General features: G+C 40.2%; 1 long non-coding RNA gene across 1 annotated transcript in view; it reads right to left on the reverse strand.

Annotated features, from left to right (window-relative positions):
* Positions 1-17073: 17073 nt before the first annotated feature.
* Positions 17074-22438, reverse strand: part of LOC132689993 (uncharacterized) — a 38539-nt gene continuing 33174 nt past the window's right edge. The window contains exon 5 of the long non-coding RNA XR_013552645.2: positions 17074-17230. This is a non-coding gene — a long non-coding RNA (uncharacterized LOC132689993). The remainder of the gene's footprint in view (positions 17231-22438) is intronic.

Below are 22438 nucleotides of genomic sequence, written 5' to 3' on the forward strand. Positions count from 1 at the left end.
CCCAGAAAACCACCAGAGGATTAGCAGAACGGAGTCTCTGGAGCCAAGCGCAGACGAGAGAGGCCCACGGAAGAGGGTAGGAAGGGCGGCGAGGCGGTGCGCGCTCCACAGACTGAGACTGGCGGGAGGGAGCCAGGGCGGAGGGGCGGCTCGCCAGCCAAGCAGAGCGCCCGAGTCTGGCTTGCAAAAGCAGAGGGGCCGGACGGAGTGTGTTCCGACAGCAAACGCGACTAAGCGTCTGGGAGGTCAAAAGTTAACAGCTCTGCTCAGAAAGCGGGAAGGCTGGAGGACAAAGGGAGGGAGAGCTGCTGAGCCCCCGGACGACAGAGCTCAGTTTGGTGGGGAACAAAGGCGCTCGCCAGCGCCATCTCCCCCGCCCATCCCCCAGCCAAAATCCCAAAGGGAACCAGTTCCTGCCAGGGAACTTGCTCGCTCCGCGCAAACACCCAACTCAGTACTTCTGCGGAGCCAAACCTCCAGCAGCAGATCTGAATCCCGCCCGCTGCCACAGGGCCCCTCTTGAAGTGGATCACCTAAGGAGAAGCGAGCTAAGCCTGCCCCTCCTGCCCCCATGCACCTTGCCTACCCACCCCAGCTAATATGCCAGATCCACAGCACCACAAGCCTGGCAGTGTGCAAGTAGCCCAGTTGGCCACGCCACCCCACAGTGAATCCCGCCCCTAGGAGAGGGGAAGAGAAGGCACACACCAGTCTGACTGTGGCCCCAGCGGTGGGCTGGGGGCAGACATCAGGTCGGACTGCGGCCCCGCCCACCAACTCCAGTTATACACCACAGCACAGGGGAAGTGCCCTGCAGGTCCTCACCACTCCAGGGACTATCCAAAATGACCAAAAGGAAGAATTCCCCTCAGAAGAATCTCCAGGAAATAACAACAGCTAATGAACTGATCAAAAAGGATTTAAATAATATAACAGAAAGTGAATTTAGAATAATAGTCATAAAATTAATCGCTGGGCTTGAAAACAGTATAGAGGACAGCAGAGAATCTCTTGCTACAGAGATCAAGGGACTAAGGAACAGTCACGAGGAGCTGAAAAGTGCTTTAAACGAAATGCAAAACAAAATGGAAACGACGGCAGCTCGGATTGAAGAGGCAGAGGAGAGAATAGGTGAACTAGAAGATAAAGTTATGGAAAAAGAGGAAGCTGAGAGAAAGAGAGATAAAAAAATCCAGGAGTATGAGGGGAAAAGTAGAGAACTAAGTGATACACTAAAAAGAAATAATATACGCATAATTGGTATCCCAGAGGAGGAAGAGAGAGGGAAAGGTGCTGAAGGGGCACTTGAAGAAATTATAGCTGAGAACTTCCCTGAACTGGGGAAGGAAAAAGGCATTGAAATCCAAGAGGCACAGAGAACTCCCATCAGATGTAACTTGAATCGATCTTCTGCACGACATATCATAGTGAAACTGGCAAAGTACAAGGATAAAGAGAAAATTCTGAAAGCAGCAAGGGATAAACGTGCCCTCACATATAAAGGGAGACCTATAAGACTCGTGACTGATCTCTCTTTTGAAACTTGGCAGGCCAGAAAGGAATGGCACGATATTTTCAGTGTGCTAAACAGGAAAAATATGCAGCCGAGAATCCTTTATCCAGCAAGTCTGTCATTTAGAATAGAAGGAGAGATAAAGGTCTTCCCAAACAAACAAAAACTGAAGGAATTTGTCACCACTAAACCAGCCCTACAAGAGATCCTAAGGGGGATCCTGTGAGACAAAGTACCAGAGACATCACTACAAGCATAAAACATACAGACATCACAATGACTCTAAACCCGTATCTTTCTATAATAACACTGAATGTAAATGGATTAAATGCGCCAACCAAAAGACAGGGTATCAGAATGGATAAAAAAACAAGACCCATCTATTTGCTGTCTACAAGAGACTCATTTTAGATCTGAGGACACCTTTCGATTGAGAGTGAGGGGATGGAGAACTATTTATCATGCTACTGGAAGCCAAAAGAAAGCTGGAGTAGCCATACTTATATCAGACAAACTAGACTTTAAATTAAAGGCTGTAACAAGAGATGAAGAAGGGCATTATATAATAATCACAGGGTCTATCCATCAGGAAGAGCTAACAATTATAAATGTTTATGCGCCGAATACCGGAGCCCCCAAATATATAAAACAATTACTCATAAACATAAGCAACCTTATTGATAAGAATGTGGTCATTGCAGGGGACTTTAACACCCCACTTACAGAAATGGATAGATCATCTAGACACACGGTCAATAAAGAAACAAGGGCCCTGAATGATACATTGGATCAGATGGACTTGACAGATATATTTAGAACTCTGCATCCCAAAGCAACAGAATATACTTTCTTCTCGAGTGCACATGGAACATTCTCCAAGATAGATCACATACTCGGTCACAAAACAGCCCTTCATAAGTTTACAAGAATTGAAATTATACCATGCATACTTTCAGACCACAATGCTATGAAGCTTGAAATCAACCACAGGAAAAAGTCTGGAAAACCTCCAAAAGCATGGAGGTTAAAGAACACCCTACTAATGAATGAGTGGGTCAACCAGGCAATTAGAGAAGAAATTAAAAAATATATGGAAACAAACGAAAATGAAAATACAACAATCCAAACGCTTTGGGACGCAGCGAAGGCAGTCCTGAGAGGAAAATACATTGCAATCCAGGCCTATCTCAAGAAACAAGAAAAATCCCAAATACAAAATCTAACAGCACACCTAAAAGAAATAGAAGCAGAACAGCAAAGGCAGCCTAAACCCAGCAGAAGAAGAGAAATAATAAAGATCAGAGCAGAAATAAACAATATAGAATCTAAAAAAACTGTAGAGCAGATCAACGAAACCAAGAGTTGGTTTTTTGAAAAAATAAACAAAATTGACAAACCTCTAGCCAGACTTCTCAAAAAGAAAAGGGAGAGGACCCAAATAGATAAAATCATGAATGAAAATGGAATTATTACAACCAATCCCTCAGAGATACAAGCAATTATCAGGGAATACTATGAAAAATTATATGCCAACAAATTGGACAACCTGGAAGAAATGGACAAATTCCTAAACACCCACACTCTTCCAAAACTCAATCAGGAGGAAATAGAAAGCTTGAACAGACCCATAACCAGCGAAGAAATTGAATCGGTTATCAACAATCTCCCAACAAATAAGAGTCCAGGACCAGATGGCTTCCCAGAGGAGTTCTACCAGATGTTTAAAGCAGAGATAATACCTATCCTTCTCAAGCTATTCCAAGAAATAGAAAGGGAAGGAAAACTTACAGACTCATTCTATGAAGCCAGTATTACTATGATTCCTAAACCAGACAGAGACCCAGTAAAAAAAGAGAACTACAGGCCAATATCCCTGATGAATATGGATGCAAAAATTCTCAATAAGATACTAGCAAATAGAATTCAACGGCATATAAAAAGAATTATTCACCATGATCAAGTGGGATTCATTCCTGGGATGCAGGGCTGGTTCAACATTCACAAATCAATCAATGTGATACATCACATTAACAAAAAAAAAGAGAAGAACCATATGATCCTGTCAATCGATGCAGAAAAGGCCTTTGACAAAATCCAGCACCCTTTCTTAATAAAAACCCTTGAGAAAGTCGGGATAGAAGGAACATACTTAAAGATCATAAAAGCCATTTATGAAAAGCCCACAGCTAACATCATCCTCAATGGGGAAAAACTGAGAGCTTTTTCCCTGAGATCAGGAACACGACAGGGATGCCCACTCTCACCGCTGTTGTTTAACATAGTGCTGGAAGTTCTAGCATCAGCAATCAGACAACAAAAGGAAATCAAAGGCATCCAAATTGGCAAAGATGAAGTCAAGCTTTCGCTTTTTGCAGATGACATGATATTATACATGGAAAATCCGATAGACTCCACCAAAAGTCTGCTAGAACTGATACATGAATTCAGCAAAGTTGCAGGATACAAAATCAATGTACAGAAATCAGTTGCATTCTTATACACTAACAATGAAGCAACAGAAAGACAAATAAAGAAACTGATCCCATTCACAATTGCACCAAGAAGCATAAAATACCTAGGAATAAATCTAACCAAAGATGTAAAAGATCTGTATGCTGAAAACTATAGAAAGCTTATGAAGGTAATTGAAGAAGATATAAAGAAATGGAAAGACATTCCCTGCTCATGGATTGGAAGAATAAATATTGTCAAAATGTCAATACTACCCAAAGCTATCTACACATTCAATGCAATCCCAATCAAAATTGCACCAGCATTCTTCTCGAAACTAGAACAAACAATCCTAAAATTCATATGGAACCACAAAAGGCCCCGAATAGCCAAAGTAATTTTGAAGAAGAAGACCAAAGCAGGAGGCATCACAATCCCAGACTTTAGCCTCTACTACAAAGCTGTCATCATCAAGACAGCATGGTATTGGCACAAAAACAGACACATAGACCAATGGAATAGAATAGAAACCCCAGAACTAGACCCACAAACGTATGGCCAACTCATCTTTGACAAAGCAGGAAAGAACAACCAATGGAAAAAAGACAGTCTCTTTAACAAATGGTGCTGGGAGAACTGGACAGCAACATGCAGAAGGTTGAAACTAGACCACTTTCTCACACCATTCACAAAAATAAACTCAAAGCTGATAAAGGACCTGAATGTGAGACAGGAAACCATCAAAACCTTGGAGGAGAAAGCAGGAAAAGACCTCTCTGACCTCAACTGTAGCAATCTCTTACTCGACACATCCCCAAAGGCAAGGGAATTAAAAGCAAAAGTGAATTACTGGGACCTTATGAAGATAAAAAGCTTCTGCACAGCAAAGGAAACAACCAACAAAACTAAAAGGCAACCAACAGAATGGGAAAAGATATTTGCAAATGACATATCGGACAAAGGGCTAGTATCCAAAATCTATAAAGAGCTCACCAAACTCCACACCCGAAAAACAAATAACTCAGTGAAGAAATGGGCAGAAAACATGAATAGACACTTCTCTAAAGAAGACATCTGGATGGCCAACAGGCACATGAAAAGATGTTCAACGTCGCTCCTTATCAGGGAAATACAAATCAAAACCGCACTCAGATGTCACCTCACGCCAGTCAGAGTGGCCAAAATGAACAAATCAGGAGACTATAGATGCTGGAGAGGATGTGGAGAAACGGGAACCCTCTTGCACTGTTGGTGGGAATGCAAATTGGAGCAGCCGCTCTGGAAAGCAGTGTGGAGGTTCCTCAGAAAATTAAAAATAGACCTACCCTATGACCCAGCAATAGCACTGCTAGGAATTTACCCAAGGGATACAGGGGTACTGATGCATAGGGGCACTTGTACCCCAATGTTTATAGCAGCACTCTCAACAATAGCCAAATTATGGAAAGAGCCTAAATGTCCATCAACTGATGAATGGATAAAGAAATTGTGGTTTATATACACAATGGAATACTACGTGGCAATGAGAAAGAATGAAATATGGCCTTTTGTAGCAATGTGGATGGAACTGGAGAGTGTGATGTTAAGTGAAATAAGCCATACAGAGAAAGACAGATACCATATGGTTTCACTCTTATGTGGATCCTAAGAAACTTAACAGAAACCCATGGGGGAAGGGAAGGAAAAAAAAAAAGAGGTTAGAGTGGGAGAGAGCCAAAACATAAGAGACTGTTAAAAACTGAGAACAAACTGAGGGTTGATGGGGGGTGGGGGGGGAGAGTGGGTGATGGGTATTGAGGAGGGCACCTTTTGGGATGAGCACTGGGTGTTGTATGGAAACCAATTTGACAATAAATTTCATATATTAAAAAAAAAAATAAAATCCTGCAGTTATAATCAACCTTAATGGGGAAAATCTGAGAGCTTTTCCTGTAAGGTCAGGAAGAAGACAAGGAAGTTTACTCTTACCACTTTTAATAAACAAATTACTGGAAGTCCTAGCCACAGCCAGTAGACAAACGAAACGAAACGAAACGAAACAAAATGAAACAAAACAAAATGAAACAAAACAAAACAGCATAAAGTAAAATAAAAATAAAATAAAATAAAATAAAATAAAATAAAATAAAATAAAAACAAATCAAAATCTGGAAGAAGTGAAACCCTCACACTTTGCAGATTACATACACTATATATAGAAAACCCTAAAGAGTCCATCCAATAACTGCTAGAACTTATAAATAAATTCAGCAATGTCACCGGATACAAAATCATTGTACAGTAATCTGTTGCATTTCTAGACAACAATAATGAAGCAGTAGAAAGAGAAATTAAGAAAACGTCCCATTTACAGTTGTACACCAAATAATAAGATATCTATGAGTAAATCTAACCAAAGTGGTGAGCGACCTATACTCTGAAAACTCTAAAACAGTGATGAAAGAAATACAAGATGACACAAAGAAATGGAAGGATATTCCATACTCATGGATCGGAAGTACAAATTTCATGGAAATGTCTATACTTCCCAAAGCAACTGACACAATTAATGCAATCGCCATCAACATAGCAACAACATTTTTCATAGAGGTAGAACAGTCCTAAAATTTGTACAGAACCACAAAAGACCCCAATCTTCAGAGTAAACAACCTTTATGTGAAGTGATAATTATGGATGGAACTATGCCTCTGGATCTTCTGCTCCAAAACACAGTAACTCTGGCCTAAGCATCTGAACAAACGTTAGACATATCCCAACCAACAAATGTACCCTCAAAACTTTGAAGATTATGAAAAACATGGAAAATCTAAAAATCGTCATGGCCAAGTGGAGCCTAAGGAGACAGGATGACTGTAATGTGACAGCTGGGATGAGTCTGGGACAGAAGAGGTTAAAACCGAAGCAATTTGAATACAAATATAAACCTTAGTTAATACTACCATATCTCTTCGGTATATTTATTGTGATCATGTATCAACTCACAGGACATCAATAGTCAGAAAACACTCTGATGTATGTGGAGACTCAATAATATCTTCCCAATTTTTCTGGTTACTAGAAACCCATCACGATTGAAAAGATTATTAGTAATCATGGTTTTATGTTTTCAACACATAATATTATGTGACTAGTTCTAGTATTAGTTACTAGGGATGGACATGTACCTATTCTTGTTGTTCTTACTATTGTTTAATTTAAATAATAGCATTCATGGTGCAGAAAACTGAATGCATGACATGCACTTCATAGAAACATCTACTTTACATATTTTAAGATAGTAACATATGTATATATCACTGTATTATGTGGTATGTAAATTAAGTGTTTCTCTGATCTTGAATGAGCATGTCATTGAATGGCTCTCCATAATGCTGGTTATCCTGGATAAGGAATGATACTCAGATTTTACAGGACGTACTTCACATCATGCCTGAACATTGTCAAAAAAAAACCCAACATATGTACACACGGACAGATGGATCATTGTGACTGGCTCACTTATTGTAAAGAATCCTTGCTTTAATATTTTCACACATATTTTAGCAGGAATACAAGAGAATGAAATATTTCCAAATCAAAGAGATATTCAAAGACTGGAAGAATGATAGGGTGTTCAAGGGGTTTCAGAAGGAAAAGATGTGACCATGAAGTGGCAGTCACAGGCAAGCAGCTTTCTGTGGTCCACTTTAACAGGTTTTTATGAGGGGATGTCCATCACAGCATGTGACCTGCAAAACGGTATGACCCAGAAGAACCAGAGGGAAAGACAACGCTTTAGGAAGAGGGGACTTGGAAAGGGTGCTTCTGTGCCTAAGTGATGGCTCAGCAACCTCGCTGGGGTCCCTGGGTCAAAGATTTCAGAAGACCAGCAGTAACCTAGACTCACAAAGATCTTAGTAACATACATCAATGTAACTTAGAGTCACAAAAATCTTAGAGCCACAGAGTTTATCTTGATCTATGATTAGGTGATGGTCACAGTTTTATAGGATATGATCATCAGGCCAGCAGTAGATGGCTAAAATATTATTTAGGGCTATATTTTTAATTTAAAAAATTGATGTGTAGAAATATGGGTTTGGAATGTTAAGAAAACTCACAGCACCATCATGGAGTTACTTACGTTAAGGCCCAATGTCACTGAACCTAATTTCATTCCTGTAGGAATGTAACCTTTAACCAGGCAGTAAAGAATTCCCTAGTCAGTGCTGGAAATTTAACTGATAGACCCCTGCGATTCCCCTCAGGGAGGAAATCTTGCCTAAATAAGGTATTCCATGCCACTGAATTTAAGTTTATTTATTTTGAGAGAGACAGAAAGAGAGCACATGCAAGGGAGGGGCAGGAATAGAGGGAGAGAGAGAATCCCACGACCACGAGGTCATGACCTGAGCCACGATCAAGAGTCAGACACTTAACCAAGCCATCCAGGCACCCCGAGAATGTGGAGTTTCAAAACTTAGCAGGCTTGGCTGGGATACAGCCCTGAGGGCACTGGCCTACTCCTTGAGAGAAGACAGCAAACAACTTGCAGGCAGATAGCATGGAAACAGTGATCTGTACATCACCTTGTGCACACAGTGGGGAGATTATACACTCATCATGGAAAGCATCCCTGAGAGGCAGTGTTCACAATGAGGGGACAAAGGAGCTATGACAGAGGAGGTAGGTGGCACCATTTTCCTCCTCTTTCCCACAGCATAAACACAGAGCCATCTGCTGGAAACAAGGTAATCCCCACACTGGCTGCCTAAGATGCTTACACCAACCCCACATTCCTGTGCTCTGGTGAGACTGGCCTTCTAGGTCAATCAGGCTTGCCTCAGTCCCAATGGAGGTGTCCCCTTCCCCAGAACCAGCGGAAGCCCATGACCACACCACCTCTCTTGACCAGACAGTTCTGCAGGGCTTCACTTCGAGTGGCAGTCGTTTCAAGTCTCCTTTAACAAGCAGATTGGAGCAGACCTAGATAAAACCCAGCACATTCTGGCCAAGGACCATACATTGCCCATACAACTGGCCTGAAGGAGAGTGCAGCCAGAACACACACACACCACAGACACTCCCTGATGTGTCAGGCCCTGGACACTAGATGATCTCCTCTTCATCTCACAGGCAGGTAACATAATGAGCTTTTGTAACACAGAGAAGGCAAATACTCAGCCAAAATGCCAAGACAAGAGGAAGGCATCCCAAATGAAAGAACAAGATAAGGTCATGGCCATAGAAATGGAAGGAACACTTCCAAACTCATTCTATGAGGCCAGCTTGGCCCTGAGTCCAAACTGGACAAATACACCACTAAAAAGGAAAACTACAGACCAATTTCCCCGATGAACCTGTATGCAAAAATTCTCAACAAAAATTAGCAAACCGGATCCAACAATACATACAAATAATTATTCACCACAATGAATTGGACTTATTCCTGGGATGCACAACCAATTCAATATCTGCAAATCAACTGATGCGATACATCACATTAATAAAAGAAAGGATAACAACCATATGATCCTCTCATTAGATGCAGAAAAAGCACTTGACAAATGCAGCATCCTTTCTTGATGAAAAAAAGCACTCATGAAAGGAGTGTTAGAAAGATCTTGCCTGAATATCAGTATGTCCAGATACGAAAGTCCCACAGCTAATATCATCTTCAATGAGGAAAAACTGAGAGCTTTCCCCCTAAGGTCAGGAACACGACTGGGATGTCCACTCTCACCACTCTTATTCCACAAACTGTTGGAAGTCCTAACCTCAGCAAACAGACAACAAAAAGAAATACAAGGTGTCCAAATTGGCAAGGAGGGGTCAAACTTTCCCTCTTCGCAGACATGATACTTTCCATGGAAATCCAAAAACTCCACGGAAAAACTGTTAGGACTGATACAGGAATTCAGGAAAGTTTCAGGATATAAAATCATATACAGAAGTTGATTGCATTTCTACACACCAATAATGAGTCAGCAGAGAGAAATCAAGGATTAATGTACAACTGCACTGAACAATAAAATACCCAGGGATAAACCTAACCAAAGAGGTAAAAGATCAGTACACTTAAAACAATAGAGGGGCGCCTGGGTGGCTCAGTCAGTTAAGCGCTGACTTCGGCTCAGGTCATGATCCTGCATTTGTGGGTTCGAGTCCTGCGATGGGCTCTGTGCTGACAGCTCAGAGCCTGGAGCCTGCTTCAGAGTCTGTGTCTCCCTCTCTCTCTCTTTCTGCCCCTCCTCTGCTCATGTGCTCTCTTATTCTCTCTCTCTCTCTCAAAAATAAACAAACATTAAAATAATAAAGGAACAAACCATACAACGTCTATAAAAGAAATTGAAAACACACAAAGAAATGGAAAAACATTCCATGCTCATGGATGAGAAGAACAAATATTGTTAAAATGTCAATACTACCCAAAGTAATCGACACATTAAATGCAATACCTATCAAAATAACACCAGCATTCTTCACAGAGCTAGAAAAAACAACCCTAAAATTGGTAGGGAGCCAGAAAAGACCCCAAATAGCCAAATTCATGTTGAAAAAGAAAACAAAGCTGGAGACATTACAATTCTGGACCTTATGGTGTATTAGAAAGCCGCAATCATCAAGACAGTATGGTACAGGCACAAAAACGGACACAGACATCAATGGAATGGAATAGGGAACCCATAAATGGACCCTCAAACATATGGCCAAGTAATCTTTGACAAGGCTGGAAAGAATATCCAATGGAAAAACAAAAGTCTCTTCAGCAAATGGTGCTGGGAAAACTGGACAGTGAGAAGAATGAACCTGGACTATGTTCTTAAACCACACACACACACACACACACACACACACACACACACACACACACCTCAAAATGGATGAAAGATATTAATGTAAGAAAGGGACCATCAAAATCCTAGAGGAGAAAACAGGCAATCTACCTCCTTGATCCTGGCCACAGCAACTTCTTGCTTGTCATGTCTCCAAAGCAAGGGCAATAAAAACCAAAATGAACTATTGGGACCTCAAGATAAAAAGCTTCTGCATAGCAGAGGACACAATCAGGAAAACTAAAAGGAAACTTAATGGAATGGGAGAAGATATTTGCAGGTGACATATCAGATAAAGGGTTAGTATCCAAAATCTATAAAAATTATCACTCAACACCCAAAAACCAAATAACCCAGTGAAGAAATGGGCAAAAGACGTGAAGAGACACTTTAACAAAGATGACATCCAGATTGGTCACACAAGAAAAGATGTTCAATCTCACTTGTCATCACTGAAATACAAATCGAAACCACAATGAGATATCCCCTCACACCTATCAGAATGGCTAAAATTAACATCTCTGGAAACGACAGATGTTGGCAAGGATGCAGAGAAAGGGAACGCTTTTGAAATGCTGGTGGGAATGCAAAGTGGTGTAGCCACTCTGGAAATAGTATGGAGATTCGTCACAAAAACTAAAAATAGAACTACACTAGGCCCCAGCAATTGCACTACTACATATTTATCCAAAGGATACACTAACGCTGACTTGAAGTGGCACATGCACTGCAATGTTTATAGCAATATTATCAACAATAGCTAAATTATGCAAAGAGCCCAAATGACCATTGACAGGTGAATGGATAAAGAAGATGTGGTATATTCATACAATGGGATATTACTCAGCGGTCAAAAAGAATGAAATCTTGCTATTTGAAACAACATGGATGGAACCGGACTTGATTATGCTAAGCAAAATATGTCAGAGAAAAACACACATCATATGATTTCTCTCATCTGTGGAATTTAATACAACTGATGAACGTAGTGAAAGAAAGCAAAAATAAGATACAAACAGAGAGGGAGTCAAATGATAAGAGACTCTTAAATACAGAGAAGAAACTCAGGGTTCCAGGAGGGTTACTGAATAGGGGTATGGGCTAAATGGGTGATGGGCATTACGGGCGCACTTGGGATGAGTATTGGGTATATTTTGTACTTGATGGATCACTAAATTCTACTGCTGAAACCGTATTCCACTATAAAGCAACTAACTTGGGCTTAAATTAAAAAAAAAAGAAATATTAAAAAGAAGTAAAGAAATGTACTACCAGTCAAAAGAAAAGAATATTTAAATCGTGCTCTTAGAGTGGAAATCTAGGACTAAAAGTGTTACAGACAAGAAAGGATCAGAGAAAACATCAAGAAACAATGGCAAAACAACTAGTAGAATGGCACTAAATATATACCTATTAATAATCACTCTAAATGTACATGGACTAAATGCTCCAATCATAAGACATTGGATAGGGCATCAGAATGGACAAAACAAACAAACAAACAAAAACAACACCTATCTAGATGCTGCCTAAAAAGCTTTATTTGGACTTAAGTCACCTTCAGATTTAAAGTGAGGGAATGAAGAAACATTTATTATGCCAACAATGTCAAAAGAAAGCCAGTAGCGATACTTATATCAGGCAAAATAACCTTTAAAACCGAGACTCTATTTTGGTACACTTTGGGTAAATACCTAATAGTGACATTTCATGAACCCAGTATTTATAGCAGCATTATCAACAGTAGCCAAACTATGGAGAAAGCCCAAGTATCCATCAACTGATGAAGGTATAAAGAAGTTGTGGTGTGTGTGTATGTATGTATACACATATATACATATGTACATTTGTGTACGTTCATATATACAAACATATGTATATACAAAGAAATATAACTCAACTTCAAGAAGAATGAAATCTTGCCATTTGCAATGATGTGGATGGAGCTAGAATGTATTATGCTAAGTGAGATATGTCAATCAGAGAAAGACAAATATAGGATTTCACTCATGAGGAATTGAAGAAACAAAAGAGATGAAAACATGGGAAGGGGGCAGGAAACGAGAAGAGTGGTAACAAACCACATGAGTCTCTTAATGTTAGAGAAAAAAACCGAAGGTTGATGGGTGGAAATGGGTCAGTGCTGGGCTAGATGTGGGATGAGTATTAAGGAGAGCACTTGTTGTGATGAGCACTGATGAATCACCAAATTCTACTCCCAAATCTGAGAATGCACTGTATGTCAACTATGACTTAAATTAAAATAAATAAATAAATGAATAAATAAATAAATAAATAAATAAAGCTATAACAAGAGATGAAGACGGACGCTATCTCATACTAAAGGGGACAATGAAACAAGAAGATCCAATGATTGTAAATTTTGATGCACCCAACATGCGATCACCAAGTATATAAATATTTAACAACAACCATAAAGGAACTCATTTTGTATAATATAACGATAGTAGAGGACTTTAACACATCGCTCACATCAATGGACAGAAGCTGTAAACAGAAAATCAACAAGGAAACAATGGCTTTGAATGACACACTGGACCTGATGGGTTTAACAGATATATTTAGAACACTCCATACTAAAATGGCAGAGTACACATTCTTTTCAAGCGCACATGGGACATTCTCCAGAGTTGATCATATTCTAGGTCACATATCAGAAGAAGAACAGCAGATGGAAGGAAGTAATAGAGATTCAGGCAGAAATAAGGTATATTCAAACCAAAAAGACACTAGACAAAATCAATGAAACCACGGGCTGGTTCTTTGAAAACAGTAATCAACATGAAAACTTCTAGGCAGACTTTTCAGTAAGAAGAGAGAAAGGACTCCAATAAATAAAATCACAAATAAGAAAGGAGAAATAACAGTCCACACCACAAAAATACAGTTAGAAGTTAATATTATGAACAACTATATGCAACAAATTGGACACTCTGAGAAAAATGGACAAATTCCTATAAACACACAAACTACCAAAACTGAAACAGGAAGATACATAAAATCTGAAAACAGAAAGAGATCAAATCAGTAATAAAAAAAATCTCCCCCCAACACAAGAGTTCTGGGCCAGATGGTTTAACTGATGAATTCTACCATCCATTTAAGAAAGAGGTAATATGTATTCTCCTCGAATTATTATGAAAAATAAAAAAGAAGGAAAACTTATAAATTCATCTTATGAGGCCATCATTACCCTGATACCAAAACCAGATAAAACCTCCACTAAAATCGAAAACTGGCAGGGCGCCTGTGTGGCTCGGGCTGTTTACTGTCCAACTCTTAATTTCGGATTAGGACATTATCTTGCGGTGTGTGGGTTCGAGTCCCATGTTGGACCCTGCCATGACAGTGTGGGGCATGGCCAGGATTCTCTCTCTCCCTATCTCTGAGCCCCTCCCTCGCTTTTATGTACTCAAAGGAAAGAAATAAACATTTTTAAAATGTTAAAAAATTTTTTTAAATAAAACTGCAGCCCAATAGCCTGATGACCATGTATGCAGAAATTCTTATTAAAATACCTTCAGATTAAAGTCAACAATACATAATAGAATCATTTACCATAATCAAGTGGGATATATTCCTGGGCTGCAAGGGTGGTTCCACATTCACAGATCAATCAACATGATGCACCACAGTAATAGAAGAAAGGATAAGAACAATACAATGCTTTCAACAGATGCAGGAAAACTATTTGACAAAATGTCACATCCATTCATGATAAAACCCCTCAGCAAAGTACATTGAGAGTCAATCTACCTGCACATAATAAAGGTCATCTAGGAAAAACCCACAGCTCATCTCATCCTCAATGGGGAAAAATTGAAACTCTTTCCTCCAAGGTCAGGGACAAAACAGGGATGACCCCTCTCACCACTGTTATTCCACATAGTACGGGAAACCCTAGCCACAGCACTCAGACAACAAAAAGAAATCAGAGGCATCCAAATCGGCAAGGAAGAAGTAGCACTTTCGCTATTTGGAGCTGACATGATGTGCTCTATAAAAAACATGAAAGATTCCCTTAAAAATTGCTAGAATTGATATATGAATTCCACAAGTCACAATATACAGAAATCAAGCTACATAGATGTATTGCATTTCTAACACAAATCATGAAATAACACAGAGAGAAAGTAAGGGATCAATCCCATTGACAGGCTCACAAATACCACAAGAAACCAGGAATAAACCTAACCAAAGAGGTGAAAGACCTGTACTCTAAAGGCTATGAAACACTGATGAAAGAAATGGAAAAGGACACAAAGAAATGGAATACATGTCATGTTCATGGATGGGAAGCACAAAATACTGTTAAAATGTCTACACCCCTCAAAACAATCTACACATGTAATGAAATCCCTATCACACTAACAAAAACATTTGTGACAGAACAAGAACAAATAATCTCAAAATTTGTATGGAATGACAAAAGTCCCCAAACAGCCAAAACAAACTTGAAGAAGAAAGCAAAGCTGGAGACATCACAATTCCAGACTTTAGGTTATATTACAAAGCTGTACTGATCAGAACAGTATTGTACTGGCAAAACAACAACAACAACAACAACAACAACAACAACAACAAAACACGGAGGCATAGATCAATAGAATAGAAACGCAGAAATGAACTCACACGTATATGGTCAATTAATTCTCAACAAAGCAGGAAAGAACATCCAATGGAAAAAAAAGATAGTCTTGGGACACAGGGGTGGCTCAGCCAACAAAGCGTGTGATTGTGAATTCAGCTCAGGTTATGATCTCAGGGCAGTGCAGAGCATGCGTGGGATTCTCTGTCTCCATTTCTCTTTGCCCCTCTTCTGCATGCTCTCTCTCTCTCTCTCAAAAATAAGTAAATAAACTTAAAAAAAGGCTCCTCAACATATGGTTTTGGAAAAACTGGACAGCAACCTGCAAAACAAAACAAAAACAACAATGGACCACTTTCTTACAACATACACAATAATAAATCCAACATGGATAAAGACCTATATGTGAAACCTGAAACCATAAAAATCCCAGAGGATAACACGGGTAGTATCTTATTTGACATTGGCTGTACAAATGTCTGTAGATACATCTCTAGAGGTAAGGGAAACACAAGCAAAAATAATGAGACTTCATAAAAATTAAAACCTTCCATCACCAAGGAAATAATCAACAAAACTAAAACACCTACAGAATGATATTTGCAAATGACAGCAGATAAAGGGTTAGTGCCCAAAATATATACAGTTATACAGCACCCAAAAAATGAAAAATCTGATTAAAAATGGGCAGAAGACAAAAATGGACATTTCCTGAAGGAAGACATATACCTGGCCAAGAGACAAATGAAAAAATACTCAACAATACTGATCTTCAGGGAAATACAATTCAAAAGTACAATGCGATAACACATCACATCTGTCAGAATGACTAAAATCAATGAAGGATGAAACAGCAGGTGTTGCCAAGTATGTGGGGGAAAGAATAACCCTCTTGCACTGTGGGTAAGAATGCAAACTGGTGCAGCCAGTCTGGAAAACATTATGGAGATTTCTCAAAAAACAAACAAACAAACAAACAAACAAACAAACAAACAAACTGGAAATGGAAGTACCTTACAATCCAGCAATTTCACTACAAGGTATTTCCACAAAGAATACAAAATCTTCAAAGGGATACATGCACTGTGATGTTTACAGCAGCATTTTTTACAAAAGCCAAATTACAGAAACTATCCAAGCATCCATCAACTGATGAATAAATTGAGATGTGGTATATGGAATGTAATATTATTAGGCCGTAAAAACATGAAATCTTGTCATTTGCCATGAGCTGGATGGAGTGAGAGAATGTTATCCTGGGTGAAATAAGCCTTTCAGACAAAGACAAATACCAGATGATTTCACTAACACATGGATATAAAACAAAACAAAGCGGGGGTGGGGGGGCGCGGGGAGGAGACAGTGACAAACAGACTTTTAACTAGGAAACAAACTGAGGGCTTCCAGAGCAAGGTGCGGAATGGGTGAAACAGCTGCTGGGGATTAAGAAGTGCACCTGGGATGAGCACTGGATGACATGGGGAAGGGTTGCTCTGTATTTTACACCTGAAACTAATACTACACTGTATCTTTACTCACTGCAATTTAAATTCAAGATAACGTACGTTAATGACAGGTACCTACCAGGTTTTCTGCAGTTTGCAATCACTTAATTAGGTTGGAAAAATAACCATGAAACTTTTTAAAAAGCATGTATGATGTGGGGGACAGTTTGTGCCCTTACCTCGGTCACTGGTTCCAGCAGGCCTCGGAAAGTGGGTCCCAGCTCATTCTTCTAGGAGTTCCCAAGACGAACATTTCATGTATTTATGTCCTAACGGAATGCAGCTCCCGTTCTTCTGAATTTCTGTCAGGGTTTCTTCCCGGAAACAAGCCTGAATCTGGAACAAACCACCGACTGCATCGATGAGGTGATGTCGTGGGACTCCGCAATCCACGAGACCTTTAGTAAAACATGTCTTGTTCAAATACTGTCCGGGAAGGGGAGGAATGAAACACGGGAACAGCCCAGAAAATGCAAGGGCCTGTGCAGCTCAGCAACCAGCTTGCCTAGGGAAGCCACCCAGCGCCCACTCCTCAGCACTCAGTACAATAAGACAAATTCTCTCTGGCTACTCAGGAGATGCCAGGTTGCTGCAAAGCTCCCAAGATCTCCCCTGGGGCGGGCAGCACACCCTGCTGGAAATGCAGCTCTGCTCTCTGTACTGAGGCAGAGGCAGAGGCCCTGAGTACTCTGGGAGCAATAGAAGCCCTTCCTGCTCTGAGGTGCCCTGGGTCAGAAAAGCCGATGGTGCGCCCTCTGCTGGCCATCACTGCCTGGGCAAAGGAACCCGCCTCTCCCGGTCTGTGGTGCTCGAGCTCTCTCTGTTGGCCATCATGGGCATTCTTGCAATGTGGAAGGCCCTGGTCGCTCAGCTGAGACACTGAAGGCAACTAAACCTGTTCTCCACATTGGGAAAGGTTTTAATGACAGGGCCTGGGACACAAAGAAATCTTTTCCTTCTCCTTTCTTGTGAGTGAAGAATGAAACCGAATTTATTAACGTAAAGACATCATTTGTAATGTTTTAAGCAATGTTCAGAGAAAAATAGACCGCCAATTTACACTTGCTGAGCAAGCGGTAATTGTGTTTACCACCAAAATACTTAGGTTAGATAAAGAATGAACACCTTTGAGAGAGATACTGGCGTCAGCTATGGAATGAATGAGTCCTAGGGATACAAGGGAGAGCCAATGTAATGGAGTCAATCCTGTAATACTGTTGCATGCTTTCACAGGATAGCTACACTTGTGCTTAAGTACAATATAATTTATAGACATATGGAATGACTACAATGTATGCCTAAAACTCATACAACAAATGTGTGAACAATATTTCAATTAAAAATAGACATCCTTTACACTATCTTTAATTTCTCCTTCTTTGCCAATAAACTATCATTCCTGGGGTGCTTGGGTGGCTTAGTCGGTTAAGCGTCCGACTTTGACGCAAGTCGTGATCTTGCAGTCCATGAGTTTGAGCCCCGTGTCAGGCTCTGTCCTGAGAGCTCAGAGCCTCGAGCCTGCCTCAGATTCGGTATCTCCCACTCTCTCCCCCCTCTCCAGCTCGAGCTCTCTCTCAAAAAAAGAAACATTAAAAATGAAAAATAATTCCTAATTTGGAATTTGTGTAATTCCATTTATACCAGATTCTCTAACATGACCATCTTGATGTGGAGAGCTTATCTGAAAAGTCACTAATAATATCTTTGATGACACATATGTGACAAGGTCAGAAAGAAACTTACAGGGAGCTCTGAATCAGTTGTGAAATTACAGTATGTATCCTTGGCTAATATTTCCAATGAAACGTGCTTTAGGGACACGGATGGATGAAATAATGTCCACCAGTCATATACCTATAGGACCATTATGCCTTCAATTACTAATTGCCATCTCTTCAGCATTAAAAGAAAGCTGGGACAAGAAAATGTCTTTGAATTTGATGTAAGAGAAGACTAGAGTGTTTTAAAATGTTCACCTACCTTCTGGAATCCTCAGATTAGTTGTGGATGAGAGGATAGCAACCCACAATTGGGATGCACACCGCTGGTCCCAGAGGGAGGATATGGAGCTTATTGTCAATTTTTTTATCAATATCAGCAGTCCACCTCTGCCAGGTACAGACTTCAGGACCTGGGGACAACATGATGCCTGATGCCTGGGTTCAGAACTTGAGGAAGGCCAGCTTGTGGGGGAGAGGGGAAGTCCAACAGGGCCTGGGGCAGTGAGAGAGATGGCCCCAGGACACCTCCCCACAGGGCAGACTTGGAGTATACCTGCCAAAGAGCAGCACAATCTCCCTCAAGACATCCCTCTCCATGACAGAACATGAGGCTGAGCCTCACAGTTCCAGAAGAAATGAGGGATACCCATCTGTTCAATTCCAATGGCTTCTGCAGGGATGTTGGAGTCTTGGGGTCATGGAACTCTGGTGCCCATGATACAAGCCCTTTCTGCCCCAGCACTCAGAGCCACCTCATACATCCCCTCTCCCCTGACGCCTCTAACGCCATCCACATACCTCGAGTAGGTGTCTACCTTCCTCTTTGTACTTCCTCTTTGTCACTGTTTCTCTCTAACCACATCTCTCTATGTTTCTTCCTTTCACTCTTTAGGGAGTGGTGTAACATACAGTGCTAACCTTTATTCTTATACATGTGAATATCCAATTTTCGCAGCACCAGTTATTCAAGAGACTATTCTTCTCCTCTGTGTATCTTTGACTCCCTTGTCAAATACTAGTTGACTGTGCATGCTTGGGTTTAGATTGGGCTCTGAATTTCCGTTCCATTGTCTTATGTGTGTGCTTATGCCAGTGACATAACTGACTTCTTTGTGTTAGAATGTAGCTTGAAATCAAGAAGTGTGATGCCTCCTATTTTGTCCTTTCTTGCATTGGCTACTTAGGGTCTTTTTGTGGTTCCAAATACATTTGAGGAAATGTGTTTCTAATTGCATAAAAATTGCATCGGAGTCTTGATAGAGATAGCACTGAATCTCTAGAGGGCTTTGAGTAGTATGGACATTGTATCTGTATTAATTCCCCCTACAGATGGACATGGGGTGGCTTTTCACTGACTTGTGTGTTCTGTTTCTTCCATGCAAATTGAATTTCTTCCATTTCTGCACACAAGTTTTATAGTTTTCTGTAGAGATCTTTCACCTCCTTGGCTAAATTTATTCCAATAAATTTTATTGTTTTTGATGCTATTGTAAACATATGGCCAACTAATCTTTGACAAAGCACGAAAGATTATACAATGGAAAAAAGACAGTCTTCTTTAACAAATGGTGCTGGGAGAACTGGACAGCAACATGCAGAAGATTGAAACTAGACCACTTTCTCACACCATTCACAAAAATAAACTCAAAATGGATAAAGGATCTGAATGTGAGACAGGAAACCATCCAAACCCTAGAGGAGAAAGCAGGAAAAGACCTCTCTGACCTGAGCCGTAGCAATTTCTTACTTGACACATCCCCTAGGGCAAGGGAATTAAAAGCGAAAATGAACTACTGGGACCTTATGAAGATAAAAAGCTTCTGCACAGTAAAGGAAACAACCAACAAAACTAAAAGGCAACCAACGGAATGGGAAAAGATATTTGCAAATGACATATCGGACAAAGGGCTAGTATCCAAAATCTATAAAGAGCTCACCAAACTCCACACCTGAAAAACAAGTAGTCCAGTGAAGAAATGGGCAGAAAACATGAATAGACACTTCTCTAAAGAAGACATCCAGATGGCCAACAGGCACATGAAAAGATGCTCAATGTCGCTCCTTATCAGGGAAATACAAATCAAAACCGCACTCAGATGTCACCTCACGCCAGTCAGAGTGGCCAAAATGAACAAATCAGGAGACTATAGATGCTGGAGAGGATGTGGAGAAACGGGAACCCTCTTGCACTGCTGGTGGGAATGCAAATTGGTGCAGCCACTCTGGAAAACAGTGTGGAGGTTCCTCAAAAAATTAAAAATAGACCTACCCTATGACCCAGCAATAGCACTGCTAGGAATTTACCCAAGGGATACAGGAGTACTGATGATAGGGACACTTGTACCCCAATGTTTATAGCAGCACTCTCAACAATAGCCAAATTATGGAAAGAACCTAAATGTCCATCAACTGATGAATGGATAAAGAAATTGTGGTTTATATACACAATGGAGTACTACGTGGCAATGAGAAAGAATGAAATATGGCCCTTTGTAGCAACATGGATGGAACTGGAGAGTGTGATGCTAAGTGAAATAAGCCATACAGAGAAAGACAGATACCATATGGTTTCACACTTATGTAGATCCTGAGAAACTTAACAGAAACCCATGGGGAAGGAGAAGGAAAAAAAAAAAAGAGGTTAGAGTGGAAGAGAGCCAAAGCATAAGCGACTCTTAAAAACTGAGAACAAACTGAGGGTTGATGGGGGGTGGGAGGTAGGGGAGGGTGGGTGATGGGTATTGAGGAGGGCACATTTTGGGATGAGCACTGGATGTTGTATGGAAACCAATTTGACAATAAACTTCATATATTGAAAAAAAAATAAAATGTATTTAGTTTAAATTTATGTATGCATTTCTTTAGTATTTATTTTTTCAAGTTTTTATTTAAATTCCAATTGGTTAACATACAGTGTATGTTAATTTCAGGTATAGAATGTAGTCATCCATAACTTACATACAACACCCAGTGATGCTCACTGCTAGCGCCCTCCATAGCCCATCACCCATTTAACCCATGCCCTTGCCCACCTCACTTATAGTAACCCTCCATTTGCTATTTATAGTTAAGAGTCTGGTTTCTGGTTGATCTTTATTTCATTCAATTATGTGAGGGGTCACATTTATTGATTTGCATTTCTGAAACATACTGCCTTTACAGGGAAAAAACCCTTCATCACGGTCAATGATTCTTTTCATGTGATTCTGAATTTGGTTTGCCTGTATGTTACTGGGAATTATTCATCTATATTCATCACGGGGATCCTGGCCTATAGATTTATGTTCAGGTAGTATCCTTTCTGGCTTCTTACCAGGGTAATTCTAGTCTCATGAAATGAGTTTGGTGGTGTTCATTCCTTTTGAATCAGTGAGAGGACTGCTGTTAGTTCTTCTACAAACGTTTGGTTAAATTCACCAATGAATCCACCTGGTCCTGGGGTTTTCTTCCTTGGCAGAACTTCGATTACTGATTCAATTTACTTACATGGTTATCTTCTTGTATTGATACAGTCTTCCTTTAATGGGTCTGTGCAAACCTTCTATATCTTCCTGATACAATCTTGGTAGGTTGTGTGTTTCTAAGAACCTATCCATTTCTTGTAGGTAGGTATTTTTATGTCATCTAATTCGGCCATAGTCGCCACTTTGTCTGCTTTATGTTTCTTTGGTAAAAGGCATAGTATCTTCTCTTTTATGTATAATTCTTTTGAATTTGGTCCTCTTTATGTCTTAGCATAGTCTATGTATAGTCCTGACAATTTTGTTTCACTCTTCTGAAAACCCACTGTCTTCTTCATATTTTCTATTGATTTCATGGTCTG

Source organism: Panthera onca, chromosome E2 (genome assembly GCF_046562875.1).
Source record: "Panthera onca isolate mPanOnc1 chromosome E2, mPanOnc1 haplotype 2, whole genome shotgun sequence".
Taxonomy (NCBI): Eukaryota; Metazoa; Chordata; class Mammalia; order Carnivora; family Felidae; genus Panthera; species Panthera onca.